Genomic DNA, 22,089 nt, shown 5'->3' on the forward strand with positions numbered 1-22,089 from the left:
GAGCCGCAGGTGATTTTGACTGTACCCCTAAATAACAACCAGCAGTGACCACATCAGAAGGCCATATAAACCTAGCAGTCCCACCTTAGCCACAGGTCCTCAAGATGCCTGCAGAGAAATTGGAAGGCCATGAGCTTGTCTACACTTGAAAGGTTACAGCAGCACAGTACCTATATAGAGGACTTCTCCTGGCATCAGAGGTAATACACCTCCCCAAGAGGCAGTAGCTAGGTGCACAGAAGATTTCTTCTGTTGACCCAGTGCTGTCTGCATGGAGACTTAGGCTATGTCCACACCTGCGAAGTTTTTTCACTGACACTTTTGTCAGTGATGGAAAAGCTCTGAAATAAAAACACTGGTTTGTGTTCACGTGGTTTCCCACAGGCAGCCGAGCGCGTTTACATAGGCAGCGATTGCATCACCATGAAAGGAGTGCACTGCGGTAGCTATCCCACTGTCCACTGCTCCAGGACGCAAAGCACCTCGTTATTGTGGCAGGAATGGATGTGTGTGTGTGACAGCCACCGGAAGCAACCAGTCCTGAGGCAGGGGGACAGGGAGACCCCGACCTCAGCCCCCGCCTCCTTCCCTGACTCTGCACAGCACTTTCTGTCTGCCTGCCTCTGTTCGCATTGTGGGAGGCAGCAGGAGCATTCCACAACAATAATTTGTTTTATGTCCTGGAGCAGGGACAGCACCGGCTGTCAGAACAGAGTTAAAGGAGAGGGGTGCGTACCTACAGGCAGGACTGCTGAGTTGCAAAGAGCAGCCACTCCCGCTCTGCTTTGTGAGACAGTTCCTAATTGTCTAGTGTAAATCAGACCCATATTTGTCTAGAAGTCCTTTCCCTCCTAACTAAGGGCCCCTTTTGGAGTCAATCAAGAACTTCTTTTGGGCAAGGAAATCTCTTGACCATTCTGCAAATGTCTTTAACGAAATGTTGGAAAAGTTTTCAACATATTTTCCAAAGTATATGTCTGTGGTCGTGTGGTGAAATCTAGACACCCTGTGTTATTCTGCAATAATTCACAAGCTGTTAGTCACAATTGTTGCACTAGGAAAGAATAAAACCTGCAGCCCATGCTAAGATAATACAGGCATGAGCTGCTGACCTGCTACCTTCAGTTCCAACAAAGCTTCTTCATAAAAAAGACCATCTTGAACAAAACAGTTGTACTGTCCTTCATCAGAGCTTCTGATATTAAGAATCTGCAAGGAAACATTCCCCCGCAGAATGCCATCTTTCAAAATCTCCGTCCTTCCATGATATTCTGCCATCTGCTGCCCATACAGACCCTTGCCCTCATGATAGCGGTGAACAACTGAAGAGAACTCAGATCAGAAGCATCTCACCTCCATGTTCTCAGCGCTAATCCTGGGGGACAGGTAACAGGGTAACACAATGGCCTTAACCACAATGGTAGGCAAGCTTTGGTAAAGGTGTCACTGGCAACTCCACTTATATTCATTTTAATATGCCATAGAGACATTTCAGTGCCCTATGAATGGGCGGAATGATCTGAGTGCACAGACTGTAAACCTGAGCTCTGTGATCTGTTCTGGCTTTCAGTGTATTTCTCTCGTGATTCTCAGTGCTGGTTTTAATGCAAGAATGATGATAAGGGTGAAATCCTGTCTCCACTGAAGTCAATAGCAAAACTCCCAAGATTTCACTCTAGTGTTTGAGACCCAGCTACTTTGGAGATCAGCTCTCTCCTCATATGACACAATTTTCTCTGAGATCAGCTGAAGTTCCTAAGCTAACCGTTTTTCTCCTCTGCCCCCCTCGTCCTGTTTTTAGTGGGACTGGGTCGCTGCCAGGATACTTTCAGTAAAGGGTCTTGACTTGGTCTCACTGAGCCCAAATCTCTTCAGCTTCAGGCCAGGCCTCCTGGGTGTTTGACAAAGGGTTAGGTCACAGAGGATGTAAGCATGTAACGTAGGGTGCTCAGATACTGTGGTGATGAGAGCCGTGTAAGTACCGAGAGAGATGGAGATACTGAGTTGCATTACGTGCAAGTGAGTAGAGAATTACTCCTCCTGAAGGGCTGGGGAGGAAGTGGAGACTTTTTCTTGACCAGTATTGATTGAATCTGGAATTTGTAGTTTTTGTTCAGTTTTGTATAAAGGAATAGAATAGGCATGATTAATAAATCACTGAGATGAAACAAATCCTATAAGCAGCAGTAGGAGCAACGGGATTCCGACCTGATTCCAGCTTGTGAATGTGACAAGTAACGAAGAAAATGATCAAACCAGGCAGAGAAGAGCTGCCTATGGAACTAGGAGAGAATGAGAGAAGCGAGCTGTAGCCCACGAAAGCTTATGCTCAAATAAACTGGTTCGTCTCTAAGGTGCCACAAGTCCTCCTGTTCTTTTTGCGGATACAGACTAACACGGGTGTTACTCTGAAAATTCATCTTCCCTGTAACTTGATCTAGACACCAGGACAGGGAAGAAAAAAAACATTTTACAGTTAAAACCGATTTGTTAAACAAAGTAACTAATATCCATAGTTAGTGAATCGAATTGATTGTTTCTGGTGACCCTGTTCTTCAAGATTTTAGAGCTGGTGTAGATCATCCTCTCACACCTTATTTTTATTGATAGGTTGGAAGAGGAAAACAAGCTTTCCTGCTTTTTCAACTCCCAACGGGTTTCTCACCTTTGAATGAGCTAGTCCTTGAACAGAGCTAGTTGGGTTCACAGAAATGAAGAAAATGTTTTCTCTGCACCTGCAAAGAAGAGGCTATTACTGTCCAAAGCTGTTTGAGCCCTTCAACAAATTCCAGTTCCCGGAGCTTAGCCAGTGACCGCCACCAGTTTATCCATCTGACTTTCTTTGAAACTTCTGCAGCAAACATGTGCTCCTTGAATATTATTTTTATATATAAATACAAATGATATTGTTAGGCAAGAGTTAAAAACTCAGTTAGCGGCTACGGCAGAAACCCACGTAACCAACAAGCAGGCCTACCAGAGGCCCAAGGACAATGGCAGCTGTAAACACTTGATAACTTAAATGGTCAGATGTCCACCCAGTAACTCAGCCTCTCAGTGAGAAAGAACAGTACAAACCCTCCACAGCTCTCCAGATACCTGTGAACACTCACCCCCACCCCCCACCCCTACCCGTACCCCTTCACCCTAAGGGTAGTCATAGGTAATTGAATCATAGAATCATAGAATCATAGAATATCAGGGTTGGAAGGGACCTCAGGAGGTCATCTAGTCCAACCCCCTGCTCAAAGCAGGACCAATCCCCAACTAAATCATCCCAGCCAGGGCTTTGTCAAGCCTGACCTTAAAAACCTCTAAGGAAGGAGATTCTACCACCTCCCTAGGCAACGCATTCCAGTGTTTCACCACCCTCCTAGTGAAAAAGTTTTTCCTAATATCCAACCTAAACCTCCCCCACTGCAACTTGAGACCATTACTCCTTGTCCTGTCCTCTTCTACCACTGAGAATAGTCTAGAACCATCCTCTCTGGAACCACCTCTCAGGTAGTTGAAAGCAGCTATCAAATCCCCCCTCATTCTTCTCTTCCGCAGACTAAACAATCCCAGTTCCCTCAGCCTCTCCTCATAAATCATGTGTTCCAGACCCCTAACCATTTTTGTTGCCCTTCGCTGGACTCTCTCCAATTTATCCACATCCTTCTTGTCGTGTGGGGCCCAAAACTGGACACAGTACTCCAGATGAGGCCTCACCAATGCCGAATAGAGGGGGACGATCACGTCCCTCGATCTTCTCGCTATTCCCCTACTTATACAATTATTGTAATCAGAATGGTTTCTATGCGTATGTTCTGTTCCTGTCATTATCATGTTTCAGAGGAGCAGCCGTGTTAGTCTGTATCCGTAAAAAGAACAGGAGGACTTGTGGCACCTTAGAGACGAACCAATTTATTTGAGCATAAGCATTCGTGGGCTACAGCACTGAATGCATCCGATGCAGTGAGCTGTAGCTCACGAAAGCTTTTGCTCAAATAAATTGGTTCGTCTCTAAGGTGCCACAAGTCCTCCTTTTCTTTATACAGAAAGCAGTTTCACACACCTAATAGTGTAAGAAACTGCTATCTGTAGGAATTAGCTACGTCAGATTAAAAAAAAGCCAAGGCGTCCTTGTGGCACCTTAGAGACGAACCAATTTATTTGAGCATGAGCTTTCGTGAGCTACAGCTCACTTCATCATGTTAAGTGTTCTCTCTCTCTCTCTCTCTCGCTCGCTCTGAACCAATGTTTGTCTCTGTAAGCACAAGATAAATGCAAATGAATTGATAAGAAAATGTATATAACTGGTCACTGTTAACACCATACTTTTAAAGCTGTCTATCAGTCTTCCCAGTGCCGTGAATAAACCTCTTCAGTATTGTCTCTGCTGCCTGATTCTTGCGGAAAAGAATCTCCTTGCTTCACAATATTAATAGATTATACTGAATTTAGGCCTTAACATCAGTTGTCATCATTTTAAATTAGAAAACGAAACCAGTATTTAACTAAAATTTAAAAATCCAAGGTAAAGAAAAACCTCTGGTCTAAATTAAAAACATCATCTTTTAAAAATCAATTTTCATCCACTCTGAGCGTCTGATCTTTTCTTCGGACCCCTTTTGCCAAAGAACTACAGCACTTTGAGCAGTTAAATTAATAGGTGTGATTCCTTGGTTTGCGTAGATTGCATGAATTATTGTAGAAAGCCGAAATTTGTTTGTTTTTTGTCGCTTTCAAAAACTGAGCAGCTGCGCTGCCAACCCCAATATTCAAAAATCAAAAGTCAGTGTAACTCCCACCCTAATGTATTATGTCTGGGTGGTATAGTCTGGTTTTGTATGGTCTCGTCTTGTAGCCTTCATTAGCCGTAAAACTGCAGAATGCTATTCGAGTATCCACAAAGAATGTGGTATGTGGCAAGATATGTATGCTGTAATTAATTTTAAAATGTACGTTTGTTTCTTTATGAAAATCAATACCAAAAAAAAAATCCCCCCCCCATACACACACACTAATTTGTAAAAAAAAATTACAAAGTGGGTCAAAAAAGATACGTGATTGACTTAAAAATCAATATAAAAAATAACCATTTTAGTTCCAATTTCTTGCTTTTGGTTTCTGAGCCCTGAGGGTGCACTCATGTCATAGTCTTAAACTTTCCTCTGCAACCAGAGGGGCTAGAAATTTACTTTTACTTTAAATGAAATCTGAGATTCAATAAGGAGAAATGCAAAGTACTCCACTTGGGAAGGAACAATCCGTTGCACACGCACACAATGGGAAATGACGGCCTAGGAAGGAGCCCTGCGGAAAGGGATCTGGGGGTCATAGTGGATCACTAGCTAAATATGAGTCAACAGTGTAAAGCTATTGCAAAAAAAGCAAACATCATTCTGGGCCGTATTAGCAGGAGTGTTGTAAGCGAGACACGAGAAGTAATTCTTCCGCTCGACTCCGCGCGGATCAGGCCTCAACTGGAGGATCGTGTCCAGTTCTGGGCGCCACATTTCAGGAGAGATGCGGAGAAATTGGAGAAAGTCCAGAGAAGAGCAACAAAACTGATGAAAGGTCTAGAACAGGGGTCGGCAACCTATGGCACGCATGCCAAAGATGGCACGGGAGCCGATTTTTAATGGCACGCAGCTGCCTGCCGGGTCCCAGCCGCCGGCCCCGCTCAGCCCGCTGCCGAACCCAGGCCAGCCACGGGCTGAGCGGGGCCGGCGGCCGGGACCCCGGCAGGCAGCAGCGAGCCATTAAAAATCCTGCCCCCTCCCGCGCAGGGGCAGGGTGAAGAAGCTTGGTCCTGCTGGCTGCCCCCTCCCCAGCCTCTTCCCACAGCGTGCTGGGGTCCTGCCCCTCCTCTGCTACCTCCCTGATGCCAATCAGCTGATGGCCCTTGTGAGGGAGGGGGAGAAGCGTGCTCCCTGCTCCGGGGAGGGGGCAGAGACGAGGTGGGGACAGGGCCGTGGGGAAGGGGGTTGGAATCAGGGCATATCCCCTCCAGCCCCCTGCCATGAGCCGCTCTGGGCAGGGGCCTGGGAGCACCCCCACGACCCTAGCCTACACCCACACCCCCAGCCCTCTGCCCTGACCCCTGCACCCCTTCACACACACCCAGCCCTCTGCCCTGACCCCTGCATCTCCCACACACCCCAGCCCTGACTCCAGCACCCCCCCTCACATGCCCCCAGTCCTCTGCCCTGACTCCTGCACCCTCCTCACACACCCCCAGCCCCCTTGCCCTGACTCTTGCACCCCCCCACATTCCCACCCCCACCCTGAACACCAAACGGGAGCTCCTGCACCCCCCCCCGCATTCCCACCTGCACCCGTCGCACCAAATGGGAGCTGCCCAGGTAAGCACTCCACCCCCAAACCTCCTGCCCCAACCCTGAGCCCCCTCCCTCATTCTAGCGCCTGGCCAAACCCTGCACCCCAACCCCCAGCCTGCTCCTTCACCCCCAGCCCTGTGCTCAGTGCACTCCCACCCTCAGCTCAGTGCAGAGAGAGGGGAAGAGAAGGGGGTAGAAAAAGGGAGAAGGTAGGTAGAAAAAGGGACGCCAGACCGGCTGCGGGCTGAGCGGGGCCGGCAGCCGGGACCCTGGCTGGCAGGAGCCGGCGGATGGACCCCAGACCAGCAGCGGGCTGAGTGGCAGCAGGCTGAGAGGGGATAGCCTCAATCCATTTAGTAAAAGGATCAACAATCACCAGACAATACTGATTTCCCCTTGTTGTCCTGTTGCCCAATAAAAATCAATTTGCAGTCTGGCCCATGGTCCCTCTAATTCTTTCCTGGGTATCTGGCTGGTGAATCTTGCCCACATGCTCAGGGTTCAGCTGATCGCCATATATGGGGTCGGGAAGGAATTTTCCTCCAGGGCAGATTGGAAGAGGCCCTGGAGGTTTTTCGCCTTCCTCTGTACAATGGGGCACGGGTCACTTGCTGGAGGATTCTCTGCTCCAGGAAGTCTTTAAACCACCATAATTTTTACTAGTTTTACTCCCCTCCAATGGCTTTTCACACACGAGGAGATGCTCTGTCACACAGTGTATAAATTTGACTTTTTTTAGTTATGTCCTGATGTTATACCAATAAAATAAAAACCAGCAGGATCTTATTAAAGGGGAAAAGGCAAAATACCACATTTATTGTGAAGACAGACAGAATCCTAGTAAGCAGTTAGTTATAGCTATAACACTCCATTCAATCTCATATTTATTCACACATTCATTCATACACACACACAGACACACACAGGTTCTGCAAGGTTGTTATCATGTTACCAGCCTTAGAGTTGTTCATGCCAAGCCACTGGCCAGGTGGCCTGGACATGAGGAGGGAGCAGGGCCTCGTCAGATGCTCATCTGATGCTCCTGGAAGTTGGTTTGCAGAATCAGACCCCAAAGTTCTCACTTTCTAGAGGCCATTTTTATAGGAATTTCTTCCTGTGCCAGTCTATGGGAATTGTTTCATCATGCTGTTGCTGAATCAATCAGCAGATGTCACATTCCTGACGGCTCCGTGCTGCCAGATGTTATCTTGTTCTTTGGTTCTCCCATTCTTGAGGCTGTTGGGTGGATTCCAGTCTGCCCTCCGGGGGTCCTCGGGTTATTTCCACTTGACGCCTTCTTCAGCCGATGGACCCGGGATTCTTAGGCTGGCACCTCCCTGATCATTCAGTTATCAGCCACACCAAGCATCCATCCACATACATCCTCTATCTCTATTTTAATCCCAATTGTTAACAAAGCGAGATGAATACAACAAAAGGGCGGGGAGGCTCTGGGTGCTGTTTCTGTTGTTACAGAGTATTGCTTTGAGTCTCTCTCTGTGCGAGTGGTTGTTATTACAAAGAATTGCGTTGAGAACAGACTCTGTCTCAGAATGTACTAACCCAATTAGCAGCTTGCAAGTTTCACACACAGAGGGAGAGAAACAGGACCAAAAACCAAGAGACCTCTTCATTAGTAATACCCTGGAATTTAAACTATGGGGAATCAAACTCATTTGTGATTTTAATACAGAACTTCTTTAATATGATCCAACATTGAAGTCCCTACTCAGCAACACTCTTAAACACGTGACCAGCTTTAGGCACATGCTTAATTCCCACTGATTTCAAAGGAGAAAAGGATGCAGTTTTCTGTTTTGATTGATTCTGGACATAATTTTATTTTATACGGAAGCAAAAGGATTCAGCCCCACCGTCAAGAGACAGAAAACTGCAATGACAACAGGCAGAAAACTGGACTGATGACAGCTAGGTTTGGTGCAGTAAAGTTCTTCCCTTACTCAAAATATAGGAAGTTGTTTGTTACAAATCTTCCCCTGAAAACAGTATGGGGCCCAGTAATCTTGAATAAAGCACAGTAGCAAAAGAAATAGATTATTAATTCAACAAGATGTAAAAATCTCACATTACATTGCTGGGAAAATAATCTGCAGTGTATTTGACAGTGAATCATTTTTAAGGTACATGTCATGTAAATCTTGGATGAAGGATTACAAATTATCACAGGATTATTTAATCATTTTTAACAATCTGTCCAAGCAATAAGAAGCATGTATGAGCGGTTATAAGCAGTTATTCTGAAGCAAAGTTAACCCACCTGGTTGGTTCTTCCAACAAATTTTAAGTCTTCAGGGTGTGGTCAGACCTTATTCCTTTTGTTGAGATAGTTACTTGTTAATTGACTACTCCAGTTTATCAAGATGCTCAGCTAATTCTGGCTATAAAATAGCTGCAGAGTTTTCTCATCGCTTCTCCCTACTTTTTAAGAAACAGGTTTTTGTTCCAAACTGATAAAATGTGCTTTACCCTTGCAGCGTTTGCCGAGTTGGAAAGTGAAAGTAACACCGTAACCTGAAAGTTGCATAGTTTCAGACCCTGTCATGGGAGGAGATTAGAGTCTTCTCTTAAAGAAACAAGAAACTGCCACAGTCCTGCTGAGCTGGAATTGCCTGCAGACTCAAATATTCAGGCATCCGAAGTTACCTGACGCCAGTAATGATTTCAAAGAGAATCTTCTGTCTGCTTTTTTGTGGATTGCAAAAATATCGTTGTTAATATAGAGTTAAGGTTTCCCGATGAAGCTCACATGCCCTTCCAGAAGGTCAAGTGCATCAATAGTTATTTCCTGGGTTGCTGTAGCTGTGTGGGTCCCAGGAGATAGAGAGTCAAGGTGGGGGAGTGGGACACTCTGTGCCTCTGGGGAACATCCTGCGCCCCCTTGTTCATCCTTATAATAAGATTGTGTGGCATCCAATGCAAAGTTGGTCATGTCGGGTGTCTTTGGAAGGCTCATGATGCACTGAGCATCGTTGTTATAGTGATGTTATAGGTTGTAATTTCATGTATGTATATGAGGCTGAAAATGTGTCCTCATGGCTTAAAATAAGCCCAGGCAAAAACTCTCCAGGAACAGAGGGGCAGTTCACACCTCATCAGGGCAGGGGTGGGACAAACCCAGCCCAGCCTCACAGAAACAAAGGACACTGGCTTAGGCAGCAACAAAGGATCTGTTGGACTCTCAAGTGAATCACCCCCCTTCCCTTGGTCAGTCAGGGACTATGATGAGGTAATGCTCACCTGACCCTGAAAGGGCGGGGCAAAGCCAAGAGGGAAGAAAGAACATGATAAAAGGGAGAGACGTTTGCCATGCTCTTCCTCCTCTATCTACAGTCATCACCACCAAGCGACTCAAGCACGGATCAAAGGGGAGGGCCTGGCTGAAGGGCAACCAGCCAGCCTGTGGTGAGAAGCATCTAAGTTTGTAAGGACGCTGAAAGCGTTAAGATCAGCTTAGAATGTGTTTTGCTTTTATTTCATTTGACCAAATCTGACTTGTTATGTTTTGACTTATAATCACGTAAAATCTATCTTTTATAGTTAATAAGTCTGTTTATTCTACCTGAAGCAGTGCCTTGGTTTGAAGTGTGTCAGAGATTCCCCGTGGGAGAACAAGCCTGGTACATATCAATTTCTTTGTTAAATTGACAAATTCATATAAGCTGGCACCGTCCAGCGGGCATAACTGGACACTGCAAGACGGAGGGTCCTAGGGTTGTGTCTGGGACTGGAGATATTGGCTAGTGTCATTCGGTTGCACAATCCAAGCAACTTACATGCCAGAGGCGTGTGTGAAGATCCTGGGAGTGGGGGTTCTCACAGCAGAGCAGGGCCAGGCTGGCTCCCAGAGTCGAGGATCAGAGTGACCTAGCAGATCACAGGTCCAGATAACACCAGGGGAACGTCACAGTGAGGTAATGTCTTTTATTGGACCAACTTCTGTTGGTGAAACCAAATGCAGATGGAGTGTCTATTCCACAGAAACAAGCCCACACATGTCAAATGTTATAACCCCCACCCTTTCACAACCCTTTCATCCTTACTCACAAGAGTGCATTCAACACTGTACTTTCACTTACTTATAATTAAACACACAGCCAGCTCTCATATCCCACCACCCTGCTGCCAATCTGCATGGCAAGAAGACCCCTGTCCCCTGCTGCTATCTCAGCCTCAAGTCAGCTTTCAAGCTACACCCAGCAGAGTGGCGCAGCGGAAGCGTGCTGGGCCCATAACCCAGAGGTCGATGGATCGAAACCATCCTCTGCTACTTGGTTTTTGGGGGAGGGATAGCTCAGTGGTTTGAGCATTGGCCTGCTAAACCCAGGGTGGTGAGTTCAATCCTTGAGGGGGCCATTCAGGGATCTGGGCCAAAAATTGGGGATTGGTCCTGCTTTGAGCAGGGGGTTGGACTAGATGACCTCCTGAGGTCCCTTCCAACCTGATATTCTATGTTACACAGTCCTGAAGAATAGCTCAGAAGCTTGTATTTTTCACCAACAGAAGTTGGTCCAATAAAAAATATTACCTTCCCCACCTTGAGTCTCTAAGTTCATCAAAACTCAAACGTCTGAAAACTAGGAAATGCAGAGTTAAGGTACACACCATCACCACCTTAACCCTGCCCCTCTGTTGCTGGGAATAGTCACTGGGAATTATCTGCATGCCCTCCAGCTGCATTCACTGTGTTAGGTGTAGCTGTATCGAATGGTGGAGGAATTAGTTGGAGCATCTTGGGCAAGGTGTAATTGGGATATGAGGAGATTGGGGGATTAGTCTGAGGACTGTCTCAGAGCTGTGACAGTGATATGAGATCGGAGTTTGAGGCCCCCATGTCTGTTATCAAAGGGCAGAGGTGCAGGTGTACCTTGAGGGATCCAGTTACCCAGTATGCATCATTTCACCACTGAGTTGGGTAGGTGGAATCAGCAGTGGGGCACAGGTAGGGCTCTACCAAATTCGTGGTCCATTTTGGTCAATTTCATGGTTATTGGATTTCAAAAATTGTAAATTTCATGATTTCAGCTCTTTAAATCTGAAATTTCATGGTGTTGTAATTATAGGGGTCCTGACTCAAAAAGGACTTGCATGGGGGTCGTTAGGTTATTGGGGGGGGGGGTTTGCAGTACTGCTATCCCTTACTTCTGTGCGGCTGCTGGGCGGTAGCCCTGCCTTCAGAGCTGAATGCCTGGCCAACAGCTGCCACTCTCCAGCCACCCAGCCCTCAAGGCAGTGCAGAAGTAAGGGTGTCGATACCGTGACCCCCCTATAATAACCTTGCAACCTCCCTGGAACACTCTTTCAGGTCAGGACCCCCCAAGCTGAGAAGCACTGATTTCCCAACGAAATCTGTACAGTATAGGATAAAAGCATGCAAAAGACCAGACTTCACAGGGAGAGACCAGATTTCACAGTCTGTGATGTGTTTTTCATGGCCGTGAATTTGGTAGGGCCCTAGACATAAGGGGTCTTCTTGCCATGGGGATTGGCAGCAGGGTGGTGGGGTACGAGAGCCGTCTGTGTGTTTAATGATAAGTCAGTGAAAGTTCAGTTTTGAATGCACTCTTGTGAGTAAGGGTGAAAGCGTTGTAAAAGGAAGAGGGAGGGGAAGGATTTCACAAGTGCGGGCTTGTTTCTGGGGAGTAGACTCAGTGTTTGAGTGCAGAGAAGGTGCAGGGAGCTCCTGGCCAGGACAGCTCATCTCAAACCATTTCTTCGCAGAAAGAAAGTGTTTTGTTCTGTGCTACAGTTATGTGCCCTATGCCCTGAATGCTATGCACAGTCTGCAAAGGCAGAGTGAACGGGTGTGTGCGATGGGTGTATTAGATCACCGCTCAAAGAGGTCAGAGTTAACGCTGTGTTGCCAGGTACATTAACTCTGTATTTCCTGGGTTTCAGAAAGTTTATTTCTGATGAACTTGACGTTCTGGAAGGGTAGGAGAAGTCACTGGGGAACTTTAACTCTGTGTTAACAACATTGTAGAGTTCTTTAGTTGGTTGGTTGGTTTTTGTTTGTTAGTTTTGCTATTTAATTACCTAGTTTCTTTTTATAATTGAAAGAGAAAGGCTTGTGGTAAGAGTTTGAGGTGATTTAGGCAGTTTTACTTCTCACCCGTGTTTTGTAACAGATACCCTACTGTGGCTAGGAAATAACAAAAAGACCTAGGAAGAATTTGAGGTTGACATCCCCCTCCTCCCATTCCTAACCCCACAAATTCCTCTGCCACCCTCCCCATATCACCACTCACATTTCTCCAAAATAATAACAAAAGAATAATAAAACTTAGACAGAGGTGGATGTTACCCACATGATTAAAGATTTTCACCCAGGGTGGGGTCCAAACTTCAAAGTTGGTAGAATCGATGACTTTTATGAAATGCTGTGTTTTTCTTTTGCTTTGTGGGGTTTTTTTTAAAGTGGCCTGTATCTCAGGAACCCTTGATTAAATGGCTCTAAATTTGATTTACTAACCCTTCCCTACCCTGCCTTCCCACAAGGCATAGTAAAGTTCAGGACAATCCACATAAGCACACAATTTTGGAGAGCTTAGAAGAGTCTTCGTTTTTAGAGGCAGGATGGATAGAAATGGCGTCTCCACCCATCCAGCTGCAGCATAGCAGGGGCAGAGAGATGTGAAGCAGCCCATTGAATTCAGTGTGATTGTCTCAGCTAAATGAGAACACCATGTGGAGAGTCTGAAACAATAGGTCTACAATAGGATAAAGAGCTGTAGGCTTTTGTTGTTGTTTGATGGGCTGGTTGGGGTTTTTTAAGTGTATTCAGAACAGAATAAACGCGAACAATGATATAGGTCTATCAGTGGATGGCGATGGTAAAATTGTTAATAATGATGCAAAAAAGGCAGAAGTGTGTTCAATAAATATTTCTACTTTGTATTGGGAAAGAAACTGGACGATGTACTCATATCACATGGGGATGATAAAGTATTTTCCAGTCCCTAGATGTTGTTCAAATCCATCCCTAGTTATTATGGAGGATTTTGAGCATCTAGGAATAAATATTTTTAAATCATCAGGCCCAGTTAACTGGAACCCAAGAGTCCTCAAGGAGATAACTGAGGAGATTGCTGGCTCCCTGATGCTGCTGTATAAGAAATATCGGAATATCTGGGAAGTTCTAGAAGACTGGGAGTTGTGACAATAATGTTGTGACAAGATTCAGAAAGGGCAAGTGGGTAACTATAGGCTGGTTTGCCTAACATCAATACAGAACAAAATAATGGAACAGCTGATTTGGGTTCAACTACTAAAGAATTAAAAGGTAGGAATATAATCAATGCCAATCAACCTGATTTTATGGGAAATAGGTCATGTTAACCCTGATTTCATTCTTCGATGAGATGATAATTTGGTTGATAACAATACCTGTGTGGCTGTAATAGGCTTTTTTAAGGGTTGTGACTGAATCACATGATCGTCTGAGTTTTAAAAATGCATTAGGCAATATAAATAAAGCCTCCATTAAGTGGATTGGGAACTGGCTAACTGGCAGATCTCAACAAGTACTCGTCAATGGGGAACGACCATTGAATGGGTGTGTTTCTAGCTCTGCGGGGATCAGTTTAAGGCCCCATGTCTGTCAACATTGTCAGTAATGAGCTGGAAGTAGACATCTCATGCCTCTCCGTACTGGTGAGGAGGGCACAAGCTAAAGAAGGAGGACACATGACCACCCATCTGTCTCCTCCCCGGCCCTGTGCCCAGCCACGCTATCCCCGCCCCACGTGACCTGTCGGGGCTTCTATCCTTCTCCCGCTGTGCCTCCCACCACCGCCAGGACATTCGCCCACTCTCCCTGGCCTCGGGGCCTGGGCAGGGAGAGGGACAGGGCCACTTTTCATGCAGCTGAATCTGGCCGCTCCTAATCGCTGCCTTTGTTGGAGAGGGGCAGCAGCCCACTCCCTCCCCAGGTGCATGCGGGGGAAGGAGGGGCTCCGTCTCACTCGACCCCTGGCCCTCGCAGCCAGTGCAATACTGTGGCAAAAAGGTGCTAAAGAGAGCTTTGAATGTGTAAGCAGTGTGACAGACCCAGACCAGTGGGGTGCAGGAGTCTGGTCGTATTGGGATGCAGGCAGCGGCCAGGCAAAGCCTGCCCACTGCGAAAGGATCCTCCCACAGCCTAAGAGGGGGGTCCACAGGACCTGGAAAACCAAATAATTACGGGGGACAACTAACGAACAACAGGGACGGGAGTGCGGTCAAAGGGTCAGACGGAGGGAACCGGACAGGGACACCGAGCAGAGGACCCCGGACAGCGCCCACTGCTCCTCGAAGGCATGAAGGGAGTCAGTGGATGCCGCCCAGAGGAACTCTGCCTGGAGGCGTGAACCGACCGAGGATCAGAAATAGGCCCCGCAGTCACAGGAGACTCCATCGGCCAACCTCCTCACCCTGGTTTTATAGATGGCCACTTTAGCCAGGGCCAGGAGGAGGTTGACCAAGAGGTCCCACTCCTTAGTGGGGCCACGGACAGGGAGTGTGTAGATAAGGAGGTGAGGGGGAAAGTGCAACCAAAACCTTAACAAAATATTCATGAGGAGCCGGAATAGGGGCTGCAGCCTGGCGCACTCCAGGTAGATGTGTGCCAGGGTGAACCGCTCCAAGTACACGCCGTGCTCATGGCCCCGTGAAGGAGCCATCAACCGATATCCCCAGCGGGCCTCGGGACCAAGGTGGAATAGAGGCCGGCTCACCGGGGTTCCTCACCCTCTAGAGGTGGCAGGAGGTCCCGCCACTTTGTGTCAGGGCGGGACACGAGGGTGAGGACATGAAGGGTGTGGAGTACGAGCGTGTAGAGATGTTTCTTTGTCACGGTCTGGAACCGGACCAGCTGCAGCTCATGTAGCCGGCTCACGGTGAAGGGGCAGGGGGGTCGGTCGGGTCCGGAGGGCCTGGCATGGAGGGTGGGCAGGGCACGCCCTCCCTTAGGACCCGGTCGAAGTAAACCCGAGCAGCGGGCGGCAAAGTGGCCCTCACCTCCTGAAGTACGCGCAGGGCAGTACGAGGTCTGGAGAGCCCCATGCGCTGAGCGAGCGTCAGGGGATCCAGCCAGTCTCCCCGGTCGTAGTCCAGGAGGTCTCTGACTTTGGTGACTTCTGCCAGAACCAACCTCTGGCGCACTGAGGGGGACTCCGCCACCCGCAGACAAAGCTGGGGGTTGTGTAGCAGGGGCTCTGCGAGGAGATCTGTCCCCTCAGTGGCCGCCACGGACCTGGTCGCCGAGAATAGTTTCCAGGTCTGGAGGAGGTCCTGGTAGAAGACCGGCAGCCCGGAGAGGTCTCGCAGAAGACCTCTCGGATGGAGATAAAGGAGCTGCCGGTTGTATCGGAGCCCTCGGAAGCGGCGCAGGAAGGCGTGCGCCAGTACGCTCCACTCCGGACTACCTGCACCATAAAGGAGCCTCTGCAGGGCCTGGAGGCAGAAGACATGGACCTGAGTGTGGAGACACTTCAGGCCCTGCCCTCCCTCCTCCAGGGGTAGATGGAGGACCCCTGCAGAGACCCAGTGCGTTCCTGACCAGAAGAACTCCAGAATCAACGTCCGGAGGTTGGCCAGGAAATCCGGGGCCGGGACCAGGGTGTTGAGCCAGTACCAGAGCATGGACAGGACTAGTTGATTAAGCAACAGTGCCCTCCCTCGAAGGGAGAGACACCGGAGCAGTCCTGTCCATCTCCAGAGCCGCTCTACCACCCTGCCCTCTAAACCGTGCCAGTTCTCTGGCGGAGACAGATGCGTGGCAGAAAGGTAAATGCCGAGAGAGAGCAGCGGACCCGCGCTCCACTGGATGGCCTGAAGCGCGGGTGGGAGGGAGCTCGCCTGCCACCCATCCCCGACCACCAAGCCAGAGCTCTTGACCCAGTTGACCCGGGCAGAGGAGGCTGCCGAGTAAACGGCCTGGCAAGCCTTCACCCACGCCAAGTCACCCGGGGCCTGGACCATGAGGAGCACATCGTCAGCGTATGCCGACAGGACCAGCCTCAGCTCCAGGTCCCGCAGCACCAACCCTGTCAACCTCCTGTGGAGGAGACAGAGGAAGGGCTCGATCGCCAGATCATACAGCTGGCCCGAGAGGGGGCACCCCTGACGTACTCCTCGCCCGAAGCTGACCGGTTCGGTCAGGGTCCAGTTGAGCCTGACCAGACACTCTGCGGAGGCGTACAGCACCTGGAGAAAACTCACAAACTGGGGTCCGAAGCCAAACATTCGCAGAGTGTTCAGGAGATACCCGTGATCCACCCTGTCGAACGCCTTCTCCTGATCCAGGGACAGGAGGGCGAACGACAGACCATCCCTACACCTGAGTTCCAAGAAGTCCTGGACCAGATACAGGTTGTAGAAGATGGTGCGGCCTGGGACAGTGTAGCTCTGGTCTGGGCGGATCACGTCCGCCAGCACGGACCCTAACCGCAGCGAGATGGCTTTCGCTACGACCTTGTAATCCGTGCTGAGGAGTGAGACGGGACACCAATTTTGTAAATCGCAGAGGTCCCCGTTTTTCGGCAATAAGGCGAGCACGGCTCGCCTGCACGAAAGAGGGAGGACCCCGCTCTGCAAAGACTCGGCCCAGACGGTGATAGGTCTGGGCCGAGGACGTCCCAGAACACGCGGTAAAACTCCACGGTCAGCCCGTCCATGCCCGGAGATTTATTGGTAGGCATGCGATAGAGGGCTTCCGAGAACTCGGCCAGAGTGGAGAGGCAGCTCTAGCCGGTCTCGGTCACCGGCGCTGACTGTCGGGAGTTCATCCCAGAGCACTCTGCAAGCGTTAGGATCGGTTGGATCCGGGGATAAAAGGCCTGTGTAGAAGGCCCTGGCCCTCCCACACATCTCCGCCGGATCCGTGAGGGGGGTGCCGTCCTCTGCGAGGAGGCAGGTGACGTGCTTCTTGGCCCCCCTCTTTTTCTCCAGGGCATAGAAGAAGCGGGAGCCGCGATCCATCTCCCGAAGGAGGCGGATGCGGGATCGAACAAAGGCACTCTGGGCCCGATGGTCCTCGAGGGACTGGAGCTCCTCCCGCTTCTCCCGGCATGCCCCGCAGAGGAACGGGTCCTCGGGGCTGGTGGCCAGACGCCTCTCCAGCTCTAAGACCTCCCATTCCAACTGCCCTATCACCGCATCCCTCCGTCGGCTGGCGCCCCGGGTGTAGTCGCGGCAGAAGAGCCGGGCGCGCACCTTCCCCAGGTCCCACCACCGCCACACCGAGGGAAAGGCATGCAGCTGCCCTCGCCAGGCCAGCCAGAACTCCCGGAAGGACGCCACGAAGCCCACATCCTCCAACAAGCTCTTGTTAAAATGCCAGTAGGCCGGCCCCGGCCTCTCCGCGCAGAGGGAGGCCGTCACGGTGGCTAAATGATGATTGGAGAATGGGGCCGGCTGGATGCTGGAGGAGTGGGCCCGGGAAAGGTGGAAACGTGATAAGTAGATGCGGTCCAACCGGAAGTGGTGCAACCGATGGGCCTCCACCTGGACAAAGGTGAACGTCGAGACGTCGTCCGGGTGGTGGTCGCGCCAGACGTCCACCAGGGAGTGATGGTCGACTATCTCCTGGAGGATGTCCACGGCGGCCGGGCACTGCTAGGTTCCCGAGCGGTCCCGCTCCTCGAGGGTAGTATTAAAGTCCCTGCCCAGGACCAGGCACTTGCGAGGATCCAAGGTGCCGAGAAAGGCGGACCGCCTGCTGAAAGAAACGCAGCCGCTCTGGGCCCGATGTCGGGACATAGACGTTGACAAGATTGACCACCAGCCCCTCCAGGCAAGCTAATCAAGACACCGGGAGCCAATTAAGAACTTTCTAGAATCAATTATGGCAGGCAGGCGAATCAGGACACCTGGTTTAAAAAGGACCTGCCATCAGTTAGTGAGGGGGTGTGCCAGGAGCGGGGAGGGAGAAGGCGGGCTGCTGGAGGACTGGGGAGTACAAGCGTGATCAGGCTTCAGGAGGAAGATCCTGCAGGGAGGATAAAGAAGGTGCTGGGGGAAGACCATGGGGAGGTAGCCCAGGGGATTGTAGCTGTCGCTCAGCTGATACAGGGGACATTGTAGACAACTGCTACCCACAGGGCCCTGGGCAGGAACCCGGTGTAGCGGGTGGGCCCGGGTTCCCCCCAAGTCCTCCTAACGCCTGATCGGACACAGAGGAGTTGACTTGGTCTGTGAGAAACACCAGAAAGGAAGGTCTACACTGGAAAGGGATCTGGCCTGTCCCCGACCCACTAGGTGGGACATAGAGGCTGCGGGGATTGTTCTCTGTTTCCCCCATGCTGACCAGTGATGAGGTTAGCTGGGTGAACGGCAGGTTTGAGCTTCTAGCAGAAGCGGCCAAAAGGAGGGCTGCCGTGATCCTCTGAGGCGAGCAAATCTGCCAAAAAGCGCAGGACCCCCCAAGGCAGAGGAGGAATTTTCTCACAGCAGGGACTCGATTACAGTGAATGATTATCTTCCTAGGGAAAAAATAGGGTTTCCTAAAGGGCTATTTGATCTAGCAGAGAAAAGCGTAACAAGAATCATTAGCATTGGCACCCTGACAGCAGGATTGTCCGGCTATGTAGACTCACTCCTCAGGCCCTACGCTACCAGCACTCCCAGCTATCTTCGAGACACCACTGACTTCCTGAGGAAACTAGAATCCATCAGTGATCTTCCTGATAACACCATCCTGGCCACAATGGATGTCGAAGCCCTCTACACCAACATTCCACACAAAGATGGACTACAAGCCGTCAGGAACAGTATCCCCGATAATGTCACGGCTAACCTGGTGGCTGAACTTTGTGACTTTGTCCTTACCCATAACATTTTACATTTGGGGACAATGTATACCTTCAAGTCAGCGGCACTGCTATGGGTACCCGCATGGCCCCACAGTATGCCAACATTTTTATGGCTGACTTAGAACAACGCTTCCTCAGCTCTCGTCCCCTAACGCCCCTACTCTACTTGCGCTATATTGATGACATCTTCATCATCTGGACCCATGGAAAAGAAGCCCTGGAGGAATTCCACCATGATTTCAACAATTTCCATCCCACCTCAGCCTGGTCCAGTCCACACAAGAGATCCACTTCCTGGACACTACAGTGCTAATAAACGATGGTCACATCAACACCACCCTATACCGGAAACCTACTGACCGCTATTCCTACCTACATGCCTCCAGCTTTCACCCTGACCACACCACACGATCCATTGTCTACAGCCAAGCTCTGCGATACAACCGCATTTGCTCCAACCCCTCAGACAGAGACAAACACCTACAAGATCTCTATCAAGCATTCTTACAACTACAATACCCACCTGCGGAAGTGAAGAAAGAGATTGATAGAGCCAGAAGAGTTCCCAGAAGTCACCTACTACAGGACAGGCCTAACAAAGAAAATAACAGAACGCCACTAGCCGTCACCTTCAGCCCCCAACTAAAACCCCTCCAACGCATTATTAAGGATCTACAACCTATCCTGAAGGATGACCCAACACTCTCACAAATCTTGGGAGACAGGCCAGTCCTTGCCTACAGACAGCCCCCCAACCTGAAGCGAATACTCACCAGCAACCACATACCACACAACAGAACCACTAACCCAGGAACCTATCCTTGCAACAAAGCCCGTTGCCAACTGTGCCCACATATCTATTCAGGGGACACCATCACAGGGCCTAATAACATCAGCCACACTATCAGAGGCTCGTTCACCTGCACATCCACCAATGTGATATATGCCATCATGTGCCAGCAGTGCCCCTCTGCCATGTACATTGGTCAAACTGGACAGTCTCTACGTAAAAGAATAAATGGTCACAAATCAGATGTTAAGAATTATAACATTCATAAACCAGTCGGAGAACACTTCAATCTCTCTGGTCACGCAATCACAGACATGAGGGTCGCTATCTTAAAGCAAAAAAACTTCAAATCCAGACTCCAGCGAGAAACTGCTGAATTGGAATTCATTTGCAAATTGGATACTATTAATTTGGGCTTGAATAGAGACTGGGAGTGGCTAAGTCATTATGCAAGGTAGCCTATCTCCCCTTGTTTTTTTCCTACAAACCCCCCCCCCAAGACGTTCTGGTTAAACTTGGATTATTGCTGTGCACATTGTAAGATGAGCTATTGCCAGCAGGAGAGTGAGTTTGTGTGTGTGGTTTTTGGAAGGGGGGGGGGGTGAGAAAACCTGGATTAGTGCTGGAAATGACCCACCTTGATTATCATGCGCATTATAAAGAGAGGTTTCAAAGAGGGATGGGCTATTACCAGCAGGAGAGTGAGTTTGTATGTGTGTGTGGTGGGGGGGGGGAAGGGTGAGAAAACCTGGATTTGTGCTGGAAATGGCCCTCCTTGATGATCACTTTAGATAAGCTGTTACCAGCAGGAGAGTGGGGTGGGAGGAAGTTTTGTTTCATGGTCTCTGTGTGTATATAATGTCTTCTGCAGTTTCCACGATATGCTATGCATCCGATGAAGTGAGCTGTAGCTCACGAAAGCTCATGCTCAAATAAACTGGTTAGTCTCTAAGGTGCCACAAGTCCTCCTTTTCTTTATTCTTTTTTCTTTTTACGAATACAGACTAACACGGCTGTTACTCTGAAACCTAGCTAGAAAGTGAAGATGACATACTCAAATTAGAAATCAGGCACAACTGTTTAACACAAAGGGTGATAAACCTCTGAAACAAACTGCCAACGGAGGTGGTGGGTTCTCCATCTCTTGATGTTTTAACTTTTGGACTGGATGTCTTTCTGAAGAGATGACTTAGTCAGACACAAGTTACTGGACTCAACAAGGGATAACCGGCTGAAATTTAATGGTGTGTAAGGTCAGAATAAATGATCTAATGGTTCCTTCTGGCCTTGAACTCTATGCATCTCTGAAAGTAGATGTGGTTATATTTTAGCTACACTGTTATCATTAAAAGCTCAGCATATCACCAAAACTGCCCAGCCTCACTGGAGGAGGTAAGAATAAGCAGGTTCAGCACAGGGACATGTGCTGAGATCTGGTGAGTTGAAACTTCCCAGCGTGGACAAGCTTAAATTTGCTGTATGTTAACTCTTGATATCCTCAAAAAGAAAAGGAGGACTTGTGGCACCTTAGAGACTAACCAATTTATTTGAGCATGAGCTCTCACGAAAGCTCATGCTCAAATAAATTGGTTAGTCTCTAAGGTGCCACAAGTCCTCCTTTTCTTTTTGCGAATACAGACTAACACGGCTGTTACTCTGAAACCTGTCTTGATATCCTGGATTTCCACGGTTTTCGTGGAGGAGCACTCAGCACTTGGGAAGGGAATGAGGCAGCCCTGGACAAGTCTAACTCAGCATTAATGAAGGGTTTTGTTAGTGAATTTTCCAGTTGTTTGGTAAAAATCGAAATAGTTAGAACTTGTCACCGGCTCCCCCCCGTCCCCTGCACCCAGGCCAGACACTGACTAACTGTGGGAAGGAGTTGAGGATGGGCAGTGGCATTCCCAAGGATGCCTATGGCTGTGTCCCCCTCGGAGCTGGCTCTGGGCACAGTTTGCACAGGGCAGTGCAAAGAGGTGCCAGGCACTGGGCTGCTCCTTGCAGGTCGTGGGGGGTTGGGGGGGGGGGGAAGAGCAGAGGAAACCACACCCACAGCACAGGGATTCCCAGACAGCTGCATCCCCTTTGGGAAGGACCCAGGTGTCCCCTCCCTTTCCCCTTCCCCCCACCCTCCTTCAGCTTTCCCTTCCCTTGTCCTGCCCAG

At 49.3% G+C, this 22,089-nt stretch overlaps 1 non-coding gene and 1 pseudogene across 1 annotated transcript; one reads left to right on the forward strand and one right to left on the reverse strand.

The window, feature by feature from the left end:
• Nucleotides 1-15,004, reverse strand: part of LOC141978800 (butyrophilin subfamily 1 member A1-like) — a 34,047-nt pseudogene extending 19,043 nt beyond the window's left edge.
• On the forward strand, nt 10,543-10,614 carry TRNAM-CAU (transfer RNA methionine (anticodon CAU)). Its single transcript has one exon. It is a non-coding gene; the product is annotated as a tRNA-Met (tRNA).
• Nucleotides 15,005-22,089: the final 7,085 nt, after the last annotated feature.

The sequence above is a fragment of the Natator depressus genome, chromosome 28, assembly GCF_965152275.1.
Source record: "Natator depressus isolate rNatDep1 chromosome 28, rNatDep2.hap1, whole genome shotgun sequence".
In the NCBI taxonomy this organism is placed as follows: Eukaryota; Metazoa; Chordata; order Testudines; family Cheloniidae; genus Natator; species Natator depressus.